The sequence below is a fragment of the Acinonyx jubatus genome, chromosome B1, assembly GCF_027475565.1.
Source record: "Acinonyx jubatus isolate Ajub_Pintada_27869175 chromosome B1, VMU_Ajub_asm_v1.0, whole genome shotgun sequence".
Classification (NCBI taxonomy): Eukaryota; Metazoa; Chordata; class Mammalia; order Carnivora; family Felidae; genus Acinonyx; species Acinonyx jubatus.
In genome coordinates, this window is record NC_069382.1 from 84309247 (window position 1) to 84323492 (window position 14246).

The following is a 14246-nucleotide window of genomic DNA, read 5'->3' on the forward strand; positions in this document are numbered from 1 at the left end:
CTGGTTGGTGGCAAGGCCAGAGCACTTAGGGATCTCTGCATCAGCTTTATCAGGCCCTAAACCATCTTCACCTATCTTACTGAATGGCGAATAATGGAAATGTGGACTCTTGACGTTTCAAGGTGGGAGAGCTTTCTGTATTTTCAAAGGGAAGTGGAGGATAGATTTTTGTAGGAACATTCAGCATTTAAACATTTGTTGCTGAACTAGCACAGTCAGAAGCTGTTTCAACCTCGTGACCTGGGAGTGCAATAAAACCTCTCCGGTTCAGCTCTAATTCAGGAAAATTTGATGGTGAATATATATCTTAGTGCCCGATCAAAATAAATTTTCCTCTTTTCCCACTGTCTTTCTTTATGACATTCTGGTTTAGGGGTGTAGGGCTCTCAATGGTCTGTGGTAAAAATGAGTGGCAGTCAGTTGGGGAGTGTGAGTCCTCATTGACAAGCATTCACTCCCGTCATCCTGACCAGTGTAGCAAGTAGCCAAAGTTCCTTTTTTTTTTTTTTTTAACATTTATTTATTCTTGAGAGACAGAGCGTGAGCAGGGGAGGGGCAGAGAGAGAAGGAGACACAGAATCGGAAGCAGCCTCCAGGCTCTGAGCAAGCAGTCAGCACAGAGCCTGATGCGGGGCTCAAACCCACGAACTGAGACATCATGACCTGAGCCGAAGTCGGACGCGCCACCAGTTGAGCCACCCAGGTGCCCCATGTAGCCAAAGCTCCTTAAACAAACCTTATCTCCCTTGAAGGAATAAGGGATTGGAGAAATGCACGGATCTACTGACTTTCCTCCAACATGGGTGAACTCACTGGAGCCATCATTTCACTACCAATTGCTATTTTGTGCCTTAGTCCTCTTAGGATGGTGACATTTGCCTCGTAGTTGAGGATTTCGCACAAGAGTCTTTGCTTTAAGGGCTCTCCTCTGCAAACAGGTTCTAACTAGTGCTTGGATGTGTGTCCACAATTGGAAACATTCTAGCACTGGGAAGTACTGCAGGCAGATCTCGCGTCACTAGGGGCTGTTGGCATCTTGCATGTCCCAGTATGGCCGCCCCACCCCACACCCACCTTCCCTGAGCTCGGTGGAGGCTGCACAGGAGGAGCCCGTGCTGGCCTGCAGAGACAGGCCTGAGCTCTGTGGCTCGATTCTTGTCCTTCACAGCCTTCCAACCCCAAAACCTCACAGTGGTTTCTTGTCTGCACATGCCGGCCAGCTCCAAAGAAATTCTGTCTGGAGGGATAGAAATACGGTTTGGTTTCCACCAACTGTAATCAGCAGCTGGTAGAAAAACACCATTGAAATGGGAGCTTTTATGTTTTATCTTGGTCTCATTAAAAAAAACAAAATGCCGTCTAACACCATTGAAATGGGAGCTTTTATGTTTTATCTTGGTCTCATTAAAAAAAACAAAATGCCGTTGGAAAATGCAACATTTTATACACTTCAATATTAGGTTCTGAAGGAGGTAAAAATGTAGGCAACGAACAGGGATGTTTGTTGTAGCCCGGACACGTCAGACATTTATGAGATCACAGGCTGTCAGAATGGTCTGTTGTTAATCTTAATACAAATTGTGCTCCTACACTTGCTGATTTTACAGGAGCTACAGAAAGGTATTTCCTCCGAGCCAGACCTAGGATGATTAATTCCACCTCACAGGCTCTGCAGACACGTGGGTGCCATGTGAACCCATCCTCACTTCCCACCCTCATTAAATGTCTTGAAATTTGCTAACTTGGGACGAAGTTCTTGTCTTTGCTGGAACACAAATTTTAAAGGTACTTATTTCAGGTCCTTATGCTTGCCTAACTGTGAGTAACTGAAGCCTTGAGCCACAGAGGTCATGCTTTGAAAGGACTCAGTCAAGTGTAGAAACAAAAGTGATGGTTTTCTGGATTAAATCTGTGGGCTCCTCCTCTTTTCCTTCCATCTCATGAGGTACTTTCAGGGTAGACAGAATCCGCCTGTTTGAGGCCTCATTAGAATAATCACTTCTTAACCTCAAAAAGAACCATCAAGCAAAAAGCACACTTTTTAATGAAATATTAACTCACCACTGTTTGAAACAAGCTTCAAAATACATATATAAACATGTGAATATCTTTCTGCAAACATACCATTTATTTCATGCTTTTACCTGATTGTGGAGCAGTATTTACATAGCTCTCAGAATAGTTAATTACACTATATGCAAGTACATTGCACAAATATGAGCTCAAATTACAGGCATGATATAAAATATAATTATACATAGGTGTAGTTCAAATTTGTTTTCTGCTGTTGCTAGTGAAAATTCACTTTACTGTTTGTTGGCCACAAGGACCACGATCAACACTTAGTTTTAATGAGTGACTGGAAAATCAAAGCCAATAATACTAAAACATTTATTTTAAGGTAATTATCTTATACAGATGTTTACTTACTTGGGATATTTACAGAAAATGCCGTTTCTTTCAGAAATGAATAGAAATTCACTCACCTGGATATTTTTTTAAAAGAGGGGACCAAAAACTAGGAACAAAAAAGCTTCTTTAAAAATTCCAAATATGTTTTATTTAGTAATTCTGCTACTCAGAATTCATATATTACCCCTTACAATTAGAAAATTAAACAAAGATTTATGTACAAAGATTATGCTCATGATGTTAACTTATGATAGTGAAAAATGGGGACCAAAATAAATATTGCGGAAAAATAAATAACGTACATGAAAATCAGGATATTAATGAGTGATTAATCACATGGAAATGCTCATAAGATGAGTGAAATAATCAGATCATACGATAGCTTGTATGTTACAATCCAGATTGTGTTTTTCAATATGTATAGAGAAATATTGAATAGCTGAAATATTAGGAGTGGTATTTGGGGTTGGTAAAATTATAAGTGATTATTATCTTCCTCTTTATACTTAACTGAGTTTTCTAAATTTTCTACCATACGTGTATGTTAATTCTGTCATCAGGAAAAATACTTTTTAAGCAAAGGAGATCCCCTATTTTAAAAAAGGTTTATGCTTCACTAATTCTTTTTTTTTTTTTAATGTTTCTTTATTTTTGACAGAGAGAGAGAGAGACAGAGACAGAGCATGAGTGGGGGAGGGGCAGAGAAGAGGGAGACACAGAATCCCAAGCAGGCTCCAGGCTCCGAGCTGTCAGCACAGAGCCTGACAAGGGGCTTGAACTCACAGACCACGAGCTCATGACCTGAGCTGAAGTCGGATGCTCAACCAACTGAGGCGCCCCTTCACTAATTCTTTTTTAAAAATCCTTATTTATCCACTTTGCCAGTTGGATTGAAGTGATACCATTATTTTCTATTCGTTTACATATATTCGTTGTGAATCCCCACTTCTAGAGATGGCTCTAAAACCCGCTCCCCACACTCACTCTCTTTTCCTTTTTATTTCTGCATCCTCTTTTTACTTTTTTTCTTAATTCCCATAAAATTTCAACTGAAACAGTGACACTGAAAGTATCAATAAAATTTCCACCATTACAAGCTTTAGAATCTTCTCTGGGTTATGTTCTTCTGTTATTTCTTTGATCATTTCTCCTTTTCCTTTTTTTTTTTTTTTTTACTTTCTGGAATCTGTGTTCACCATATATTGGACCTTCTGGATTGCTCTCTAATTTTTAAAGCATGTGTTTCTGGGTTGAAATAACCAGAACTTACTTTGTTCATGTCTATCTATTATCTTTTCCTAATCTCATTTCTCAAAGGCAAGATCTTTCTTTCTTTCTCTCACTCTCACTCTTTCTCTCTCTCCCTCTCTCTGTCTCTGCCTCTCTCTCTTTCTCTGTGCGTGTCTGTCTCTCTGTTTTCGCTGTTTCTCATGGTACCTAACACTGTGTCTTCAACATAACGATGTTTAATAAATCATTAAACATGGCAATTATCAAAGTTCAAGCCCAAACTGTGTTTACTTGATTATCAGCTCCAGTGGAGAGAGCATTAGTAAAAATAACACAGAGCTGCTTTTGAGATCAAATAGAAGAACTGGAAAGACAGGTCTAAAAAGAATCCTGTGATAGGAGGTGGTTATCTTGAACCAACAGAACAACAGTGAGTTTGCTGGGACAGCAAACTCAGTCTCTGCGTCTGACAAACAAAAAAACAGTGGAGCAGCTTTGAAAGAAGTAAACCAGAAGCAAGAGACTGCCTCCTGGTCAAGGAAGGTTCCAGGGATACCCAAAAGCCAAAACTAATTCCTCCATGGAACTGTGGAAAGTGATTAATTTCCAAAATGTGATGTTAATTTTTAGTAGTTACTATCCTAGGACTAGATAAATCATAGACTACTGTGCTACTTTGTTCTTTACACGGCCTTTGCCGTGTGTGGCTGTGGATGTCACAGTGAGAATATGTGTGCTCAGATTTTGTAGAATGTTTTTCCCTTTCAATTTTATTTTGCCAAAATTTGCTGGGTACCATGTGAGATATAGTATTATGAGCTTTTTAGCCATAAAATCTACATAAAAAGCACAGACCTCTAGTATTCACAGCCATCTTGGAAATCTCTTTGGAAATGCATTTTCCTTATCTTTAAAAACCTGGAGCCCCTTTGTTTAGTTTTCTCAAAATACGTTGTTTATTTTATCCAAATAATACATGACACGGTTTCGAAAGTCAAATAGTATTGCAAGGCTTCTGGGGAGAAGCAGGAGTGCACTGCTTCATCCCCTCCATTCTTAAGCTGTTTTCAATCTTATTCATCTCCATCAACTGCTGTTTCTCAATTTTTCAATTAGTTGGCTCTATAGAAGATGAGGATTTCACCTGCTTATACTACCTCCTTACAAACAAACATAAACCCCCTCGCCACACACAGAGTCTCTTTTTCTTTTCCCCAAACTCTCAATATAACTAGTTATAGCACAAATTACGATTTTAAAGTATTCCGTATTTACATGAGTTATTTTTGCATTGCACATTACAATTTCATTATGTAGCATATTACGATTCTGTTTCCTTTCTTGTACAACTTTTTGTTTTCCCTGGAGTTAATAATGACCTCTTTTTTTTTTAATTGGTGTTTTCCTTACAGCTACCTTGAATCCATCCTCAAACTTGTCTGACTCTGTAAAACTTGAGGTATGATCAAATATCAAGCAATGTATTTTTCTTACATTTTCTTTCCAATTTTTCCCTCTCCCTTCTCTCTTCTCTTTCTCTTCCTCGATTGCTCTTTCTTTCCTTCAGTGCCTCTCCTGAAGGTTTATACCCTCTTGCTCCAGGCTTCTTCTGTCTACAGTTTTCTTGGCCTGTTACTTAACTGAAGTACTGTCACTGCCCCTCACCATTATTCCTGGAATGTTTCACCCCTCTCTGAGTCGCATTACCTCTTTTCATGATCCCTCTATGTCTTTCTTGGCTTAGTCTTTCAAATTGCTGGAGCACATCCTCAGAACTTCTTAAGAAAGGGCACTCAAGAGATTGTTTTCGTGAAAACTATTTTTGAAAATAACTTTATCCTCACATTTTATGAACAGCTTGCCAGTTGTAGCATTATACTTTAGAAACATTTTGGTCAGAATTTCAGAGACATTTCTTCAAGATCCTGTGGCTTTCATACTGTTGAAAATCTAGTGAAATTTGGATCCCCCATTCTATGTATGTAATGCTTTTTTTTTCCCCACTCTGAGAGCTTTCCAGATCTTCTCTGTATTCCTGAAATTTCATAACGATATTGCTTAACGTAGCCATTTTTCATTCACTGTGTCTGGTACTATGAACTTTTTCTTAAGAAATCTGGAAAAAATGTTCTCAGGATGTGTTCTTGTATTATTTCTTTGATTATTTCTGCCTTCCTTTTTCTCCATTTCTAACTTCCTGGAACTTTTCCTCATCATGTGTTGGACCTCCTGGATTCTTCTCTAATTTTCCTATCTTTTCAATTTTCCATATCTTTGACCTTTTGTTCTATGTTTTATATGGTTTCCTTAACCTTATCCTCCAACTCTAAAATTAAATATTTTATTTTATTTATCACATTTCAAAGTTCCATAAGTTCTTTCTTGTTCTCTCATTTACCCTTTTTGATTTGAGGATATTACCATTTAAATTAAATTACATTTTCTCTTAATCTCTGCTTTGTCTCGGTTACTCCCAAGCACCCTTTACCCATATGTTCATTTGATTTTTCTTTCTTTCATGTTAGAAGCTTTTCTCAAATGTCTAATTATTTTAAGAATGAGGCACAATATAGCTAATTAGTTGCTCTGCGTGCTCAGACAGGGCTTGTCATATGTGGGACTTTGCTATAGATGGATCGGGCTAGGACGCAGCCATTTCACTGGGTCAGTGTCTGTAGATTTTTACCCACTATGGCCAGTCAGAAAAGATTCCTTCAGTCTCACTACTGAAATTTGTAAATCTGGAGGCTGGCTTTTTAGAACTGAGCAGAGGAAGGGAGTTGGTAGGTGGAGGCGATGGTGAGGGGCATCTCACTAAATATTATGTAGATTTTCAATCAACTCCCTGTCTTTGTATGGCTCCTCAGTTCACCCTCAGCTAGGGCTGGGATCCAGGATTCCAAAGACTTGTGGCTTAATCTTTCTCTCAGTAGTGTACCTTCCTACTTTCAGTGTGGGGGAGTATATCTGGTCGACCTCTTAATTATACAGGACTTAAACCAATTTTACTTTTGTGTGAGCCCCACCTCCCACCCTGGTATTTAGAGGTCCTTCTAATTTCTGAGAATTTATAGCATTCTTTGGCTTGAATCATCTTGCTTTATTTTTGGCTTCCCCTACGCGCAGGCTTAGATTTAGCCTTCTCTAAGCTGCTAATTGTTTACCACTCAGCCATCTGATTTTCATCTTCCAAAATTTTGTTGATACCCCTCAATTGCTGTTGCTATCTCCCATCCTCTTTGTTCTTGACTGTTTAATCATTTTTATCCCTTTATTTTCGTTGCAATGAGGCATTGGAGGAAGCCAAGATAAATGTGAGTGTTCAGCCTACCAGAGGCTCCCTCAGTGGCTTTCAGCATTTTTCTATCTGAATATCGAATATTGTCTAATATGAAAATTTATGTTTTACAGCAAATTTCACATTATTGCTTCTAACATTTGGGGCTTTAATAGAGCTGGTTTCATAAAACCTAAAGTGCTCCCTTACCATAAAATTTACATATGTCACATACATGCCTTCAAAAGGACAGCAGTGTCAACATGATCGTCATGCTTCTTTAGAATAAGATCTCGTGATTATAACCATTGAATAGTTTTTAGAATCTTGAAAATATTGACTTACTTCAAGGACTATAAAAACAATTTAGGTTCCATGACCCTGACAAAGCCAATAGTATCCGGCAACTCAGATGCAAGGTAAAATATTGACAGAACACTCATCACTGACTGAATCCACGGCCTCCCGACTGAGGGGAAACCAGTGGGCAGAAGTGCTACAAAAATCCAGAAAATAAATGAAGTGTTCGTATTGATGGGTGTAATAAGTAATTTCCATAAACACACTGGCATATTTTGAAAATCCTGATTGATATTCTGTCAGAGTCTTAGAAATATGAGGCGAAGAGTAAATAGCAGAAAAGAAAAAGTTTTAGGAATTTGTTATGTAATAGTTTTGTGCAAGAATTAGTGCCTTATGAGAATACCCCTTAAAGGCTTCATGGGACAAGAATATTCTTGCTTAACGAGAGCGCTTACACCCCAACAGTCAGTGGTTCCAAAGCTTTTGTGGGCCTGAGAATCACCTGGGGAAATTGTTCGAGATGCTGGTAATCAGATTCTGTTGCCAAAGACTCAGAGTCAGTAGGTCTGGGATGGGGCCTGGGGGTGTGCATTTTAATAAGAAACCCACCACCACTACCCTTTTCTAATGGAGAAATTGTACATGAGATAACTCAATCTGCAATTAAAACAACTTGTTTATTTCACACTCGATATTTGCATATGGCAGTTATTGCCTTAGAACTATAAATTTTGTAGGGTCTGAGCCTGTATCATTTCAAGTAAGATGGGAAAATTAGGTTACTTTGCACGTAATGGATTTCTTTTTCTTAGGATAGAGTGAGATTTTAAGAGATCAAATCTTGTGGATTCTAGCTATGTTTTGTAAATCATAGACTTACTCCTGTTGATTGTCTTAATAGGACAAAGCAGTCCATCCTCCACTGTTTGCCACCCACCCATTCCCACCTGGGGGAAGGATGGAATTTCCCTCATCTGTCCAAGAGAGTGTTGGCTGTCCATTCCTCTGTTTCAGGACCAACTGAGGGTGTGGCCTTGTGTGAGCTGACCTGCTTCCCTCAGGATCTGTAGGAAGAGAGACTGTCATGGAATGGAAGTTCACACATTAGAGGAAGCACAAGGCTTACTTAAGTCTTCTTTGGTGGGGACATCCTCCTTGGGCAAGACTGCTTGCAGACACATCAGGAGAGCCACGACTCTTCTGTTCCATATTCTGACACTGTTATATCAAGGATGGAATTCAGGCACACTTCCCAGGTGTTCCTGAGCTTTGAGGTGGTGCTGGAGACCTGTTTTCATTCTGTTTTCTGAGTTTGAGATTCCCTTCCTTTCAAGGTCATTCGCTGTACAAGAGCCCCCACTGCCCAGTGCCTCCCAATGGATATCCAGTGCATTCACACATAAGAGAGGAGGTCCGGCTTTGTTTTCTCCCTGGCAAGAGTCTGTTGGGCTAAGGGTCTGTCGCAAGTGTGGAAGATTGTGAAATTGACCAAGCATACTCTCCTGTGTATATTCACTTCTAAAATTCTAAATGTTGTGGACTAAAAAGAGATACCAGAGTAATATCATCTACAGTGTCCCACAGTGTGCACTCTGGTCAGGGAGGTAAGGAGACACACAGGTTAAGTCAATACAAGGCAGCAAGTGGATAAGTGCCACCTTACTAAATTCTCTATTAGGGATTATGGGCAGAGGGAAGGCGAGGGTCAGTACAGTCTGGAGTAGAAAAGAGCAGCTTCCAAGGGGAGATAAGCTTTGAGTGGACCAAGAATGACCAGGAGTTAGATCAGATGGTGAGTGAGTGGAAAGGCATTCTGCTTCAAGCAAAGGGTTGTTCCTTATGTGGGCAATGCAGACTATAGCCAGGCTGGAGAGAGAGGTTTATGTTGGGGAATAGTGAGGTAAAATGTATGGGACTTTCTACCATTTCAAGTTGGAGATAGTAAGAATCTCTATCTGTATATGTCCTTTACAATTTATGGGAAAACAGGCACCGCATTTAAAGGAAAAGGATTTAAAGGAAAGAAGCAACAGAACTTGGTGATTGAATATATGATAAGATGAAAGGGAAATGAATCAAATATTTATGATCATGAGATTAAATATTAGGGTAGTATAATAGTTTCTGAAAGATGACAATTAAGTCATATATAAATCTAAATATCAAATCTTAGTAATTATTTACCTTATTCTTCTGATATGTATTTCTCATTTGCTGAGATACTTGTTCCACACTTCACAAAAGGTGTGAAGCAAGCTCATGGCAATTTTTTAAAAGTTTGTGTTAAATTGAGCCTCAAATAGCTACTCCTGTGTTTTATAGTTGGACTTTTTGTTTTTGCAAGCTTTTAGTTTTCAATAAATCCATATTACTATGAAAATGTTTGTTTTCTTTATTTAGAGTAGTAACAGACTATCATATGTTCCTTTTGCTTAACATTTCTATATTAAGGATTTATTTGGTCACATCATATCTATTAAAGGGAGCACTCTCTAAAGAGAGTCACTATGCAAGTATATTAGACGAACAGAATTCCTCTAATAAGTTTTAAAACATATTATGTCATCCTTCATTAACTATTTATAGCAACTCTCGGCTTTTCTGGAGGTTATAAAACTCCTTGGAAAAAAATTTTCCTATTTTCCTATTCAGAGATACTGTATTATATCTTGGTTCCTGAGCAGGTTTCTCTGGAATTAATCTTTTTTATGGCACCAAATGGCTTGCATCTGACCCAATGCATAAAGAATCAAAATACCTTTCATGTTAGTTAGATTTCCAATACACTGTCATGATTAGTTAATATGATTCATGAGATTATGCAGGTTACCTATACATTTTTATTTACTGAACAGTAAATATTGACCCCGGATGGTATCTAAACTGATAACTCCCATTTATTAATATTATGATTTCCTAGAAGAGGTTTATAAACATACTTGCATCCTCTAATTGCTTTTGCATCTGAGATGTTCGAAAGTTTATTTGAGCTTCTTTTCTGCACTGGGCTCTAGCCAGTTCATACAAAGGACATTAATGGGCTTATTAAGGCAAGAATTACTTTCAGTGCCCAGCTGAAGCTGGGAAAGCTGGTGCAAGCAAAATGGTGTAGAAAGTGGTCCATGTCGGGCCATCTCAAGTTTTACTGGTGCCTTGTTGAGAATTAGGAAAAAGTCACCCTTTCTGAGCAGGCAGACTGCAGCCACAGCCCCTACGGCACCCAGGTGTGATGGCAACCTCCCTCGTACCCTCCCATGCACACAGTTTGTTATCCGCAGACTGCACACTCATAGGTAAGGGCTCTGGGTGCACCTGCTCATTCCCTAAAAGTTGCTAGATGCAGAGCAGAGAGTCAGCCCCTCCGGCCAGTGTGCTAAGACTCTGAGTAACATGTGCCACCGGCGCTGTGATGTGTCCGTGCTGTGGCTAGTCAGGGCCTGGAGTGTTACTCTGTCGGGCAGAAGGGTGACCGAAGGCTGTGGAAGGCTGTTCGCGTCTGCGGTAGAACAGCCTTCATGACAGAGAGTGCGGGTTTCAGTTATCACCTACTAGTAAGATTTTCGTTAATGTGGCAGACCGGCCTGGAAAAAAAACCTGGAAGATCGTTTGGCCTTTGCGCCCCTCTCTGAGCAGTGACAGGTGTCGGTGTTCCAACTCTAAAGCAGCACCGTCCAACAGAAATACAATGCAAGCCATGGAATTTAACAATTTCACATTACAAAAGGCAAAAAGAACCAGGTGAAATTAATTTTAATATATTTTTGCTTAACCTGATATATTAAAATGCTACTATGTCCATGTATAATCCATATAAAAATTATGAACGAGATATGTTACATTCTTGTTTTTCATACCAAGTCTTTGGAATCGGATGTGTCCTTTACAGTTACAGCACAGCTCAATTTGGAGCAGTCATATTTCAAGGGCTCAATAGTCCTGTGTGGCTAGTGGCCACTATGTTGGAGAGGGCAGGTCTCCAACAACAACAAAATCTGTATTCAGAAGGGCAATCCTCAGGACCAGAGCTAAAGCAACATGAAAATATCTTTGCTATTTCAAAGCCTCCGACTTTTTACATCATCTTTTAAAAGCTATATAACCCTAAACCGTACAGAATAGATTAGTGCTTGCCCTTGTCCACTGCTGGCCAGGGAGGTCTCTTCCCAGTGGCAACGAACCCTCTCCTCTGGACGACCCGCACACAGCAGGTTTTGTGCCATCATCCTTAGAATTCACCTGATCTGTGTGGCCTACTGGCTTCAGATGCTTCAAGCCATCTGCGTGTCATGTGGCTGCTGATCGCGAGAAGTAACGTATCCTGTCGTCAACATAGAACATTTGTGAGCAGCGCTGGCGCCATATAAACATCCTGTGGCGGGGTCGGGAGCACCTGACCCCCTATTAACATGTCAATGAGAGTGGCTGGTGCGCTGGGCTTGTTCTCGAGGGTTTTGATGAGCTTCATTAATTATGTAGAGGAAAAAAAAAGGTGTGCAGCTGGAGAAGAACCCACTTAGCTCCACGTGAACACGAATAATTGGACAGTTGGCAGAGTGTTAAATTGGTAGTCTAGTGAGAGCAACTCGTGAAGAAACCCAATTCCCCAAAACAGTACAAAGCAGGCACAGCTCTTTGCTTTGCAGGACTCTATACCACCGCTCCTACCTTCTCCGGACTTGAGAAACATCCGGGTATGAGGGTGAGAGTTAGGGAACCACCCTGATGGGGAGGTGCAGAAGCGGACTCTGAAGCCGGGGCAGATATTCACGTTCTGACTTAACCGCTTCACTACCTGCAGAATCTTGGGCAACTTACACACCTTCTCTGAGCTTTGGGTTTCCATCAAGAAAATGGGGATGGTAATAGGGTCATTATGACAATTCTGCTTCTTAAATTATATAAAGCATTTAGAACAGTATCAGACCCACTCATAGTGTGTATTATTTGTGTGTGGGGGGGGGGGTAAGTTAATTTAAAACATTAGTTGTATCATACGCTATCAATACCTTTTTAATTTCTAGGAGAATATAACTGCTTCAGTTTTCCTCTAAGCCACCCTTTGTTCATTCATTCATTCATTCATCCACCCATCCATTTATGCATTCAACAGACATATAATATGCCTAACATGTCTAGGCATTGTGCAAACAAGGATGGAAAAATTCTGGGAGAAACACGGTATCATATATATGAAAATTATAGAGACAGGAGCTGCAAAGTAGTAAAAGTGTCTTAATATCCTCTCGGAAAAGCCAACCATTAGCAAGTTTTCAATGCTGCTAAAAAGAGTTTTCTTTCATCCTGGCTATGATAAGATTGTTCCTCCTGCCTTTACCTCTGATTAAAATAAAAATTACTTATTTGTCATATTTTAATATACAATATGAAAATGCCAACCCTTTTTGTTCATTGTGTTAAATGAAATTAAACAAGAAAACACCTTGAAGGAAAATCTAGCCACTTCCCCCTGGTCCTTACCTTCTTCCAGTTCTCCAGGCCCTTCAAGGCCTTATAGTGTCCAAGTTGTTTTTGGAACCTCATTATATGAGAAAAATCATTTGTCTTTGTCAAAATCAGAAGCTAAAAAGAAAGGCAGGATTTAACTTAACTGAACACTTATAACATCTAAACTTTTCATGTATTAGGAGCAGGTAAACAAGTGTTCCCCAAATAATGAAAACTATTATTACTTTAAACTTTTTTTTTCTCTCTTGGGAGTATTCAGCTTAAAACAGGAAGTTTAGTAAACTTTTAAAACAACTCCAATATTTGTTCTTTCAATCCGTGAGCATAGAATGCCTTTCCATTTCTTTGTGTCATCTTCATTTTCTTTCATCAGGGTTTTATGGTTTTCAGAGTACAGATCTTTTACCTCTTTGGTTAGGTTTTTTCCTAGGTATCTTATGGATTTTGGTGCAGTTGTAAATGGGATCGATTCCTTGATTTCTCTTTCTGCTGCTTCATTATTGGTGTATAGAAATGCAACATATTTCTGTACATTGATTTTGTATTCCTTGACTTTACTGAATTCCTGTATCAGTTCTAGCATTTTTTTAAAGTATTTATTTCTTTTTGAAAGAGAGACAGAGAACAGGTGGGGGAGGAAGAGAGATGGGTGGGGACAGAGACTTCCAGTACTACATTAAATAACAGTGGAGAGAGTGGTCATCCTGTCTTGTTCCTGACCATAGAGGAAAAGGTCTCATTTTTTCCCCATTGAGCATGATATTGGCTGTGGGTTTTTCATATATGGCCTTTATTATATTGAGGTATGTTCCCTGTAACCCTGTTTTGTTGAAGGTCTTTACCATGAATGGATGTTTTACTATATCAGATGCTTTTTCTGCATCTATTAAAAGGATCATATTGCGATGAGAAACAGATGTTGTATGTAAATGTTGAATTACTACATTCTACACCTGAAACCAACATTAGACTGTATGTTAACTAACTGGAATTTAAATAACAACTTTAAAACAAAACCACTTAACTCCAAAATCAATAAGAGTTCTACTGGAAAATTTACTGCATTAGTTATCTATCACCATGTAACAAATTACACCCCAGACTTAGCAGCTTAAAACAGCATTTATTTTCCCACACAGGTCTGAGGAAATCCAGGGGCGCAGCGTAGGTGGGTGGTTCTGGCTCAAAGTCTCTCATGAGGCTGCATCAAGTTGTCAGCTGGGACTGCAGTCATCTGAAGGCTGGACTGGTGCTGGAGGGTCTGCTTCCCAGGCGGCTCCCTCACCTAGCTGCTGACTGGAGGCTTCCGTTCTTCACCATGTGGATCTCTCCCACAGAGCCACTTGAGTGTTTTTATGACATGGCAGCTGGCTTCCCCAGAGTGAGTGATTTAAGAGAGTGCAAGGGAGGAGCCACAATGCCTTTTATGACATGGTATTGAAGCCACACGCGTTCACTTCTTCATTATTCTGTTCATTTGAAGCAAATCATTAAGTCCACTCACACTCCAGGGGAGGGGAATTCGTTCTGCCCTCTGAAGGGAGTGTCAAGAATTTGT

At 39.6% G+C, this 14246-nt stretch overlaps 1 protein-coding gene across 2 annotated transcripts in view; it reads left to right on the forward strand.

The window, feature by feature from the left end:
- MAML3 (mastermind like transcriptional coactivator 3) overlaps window positions 1–14246 on the forward strand; it is a 409569-nt gene that overhangs the window by 242815 nt on the left and 152508 nt on the right. The window lies entirely within an intron of this gene.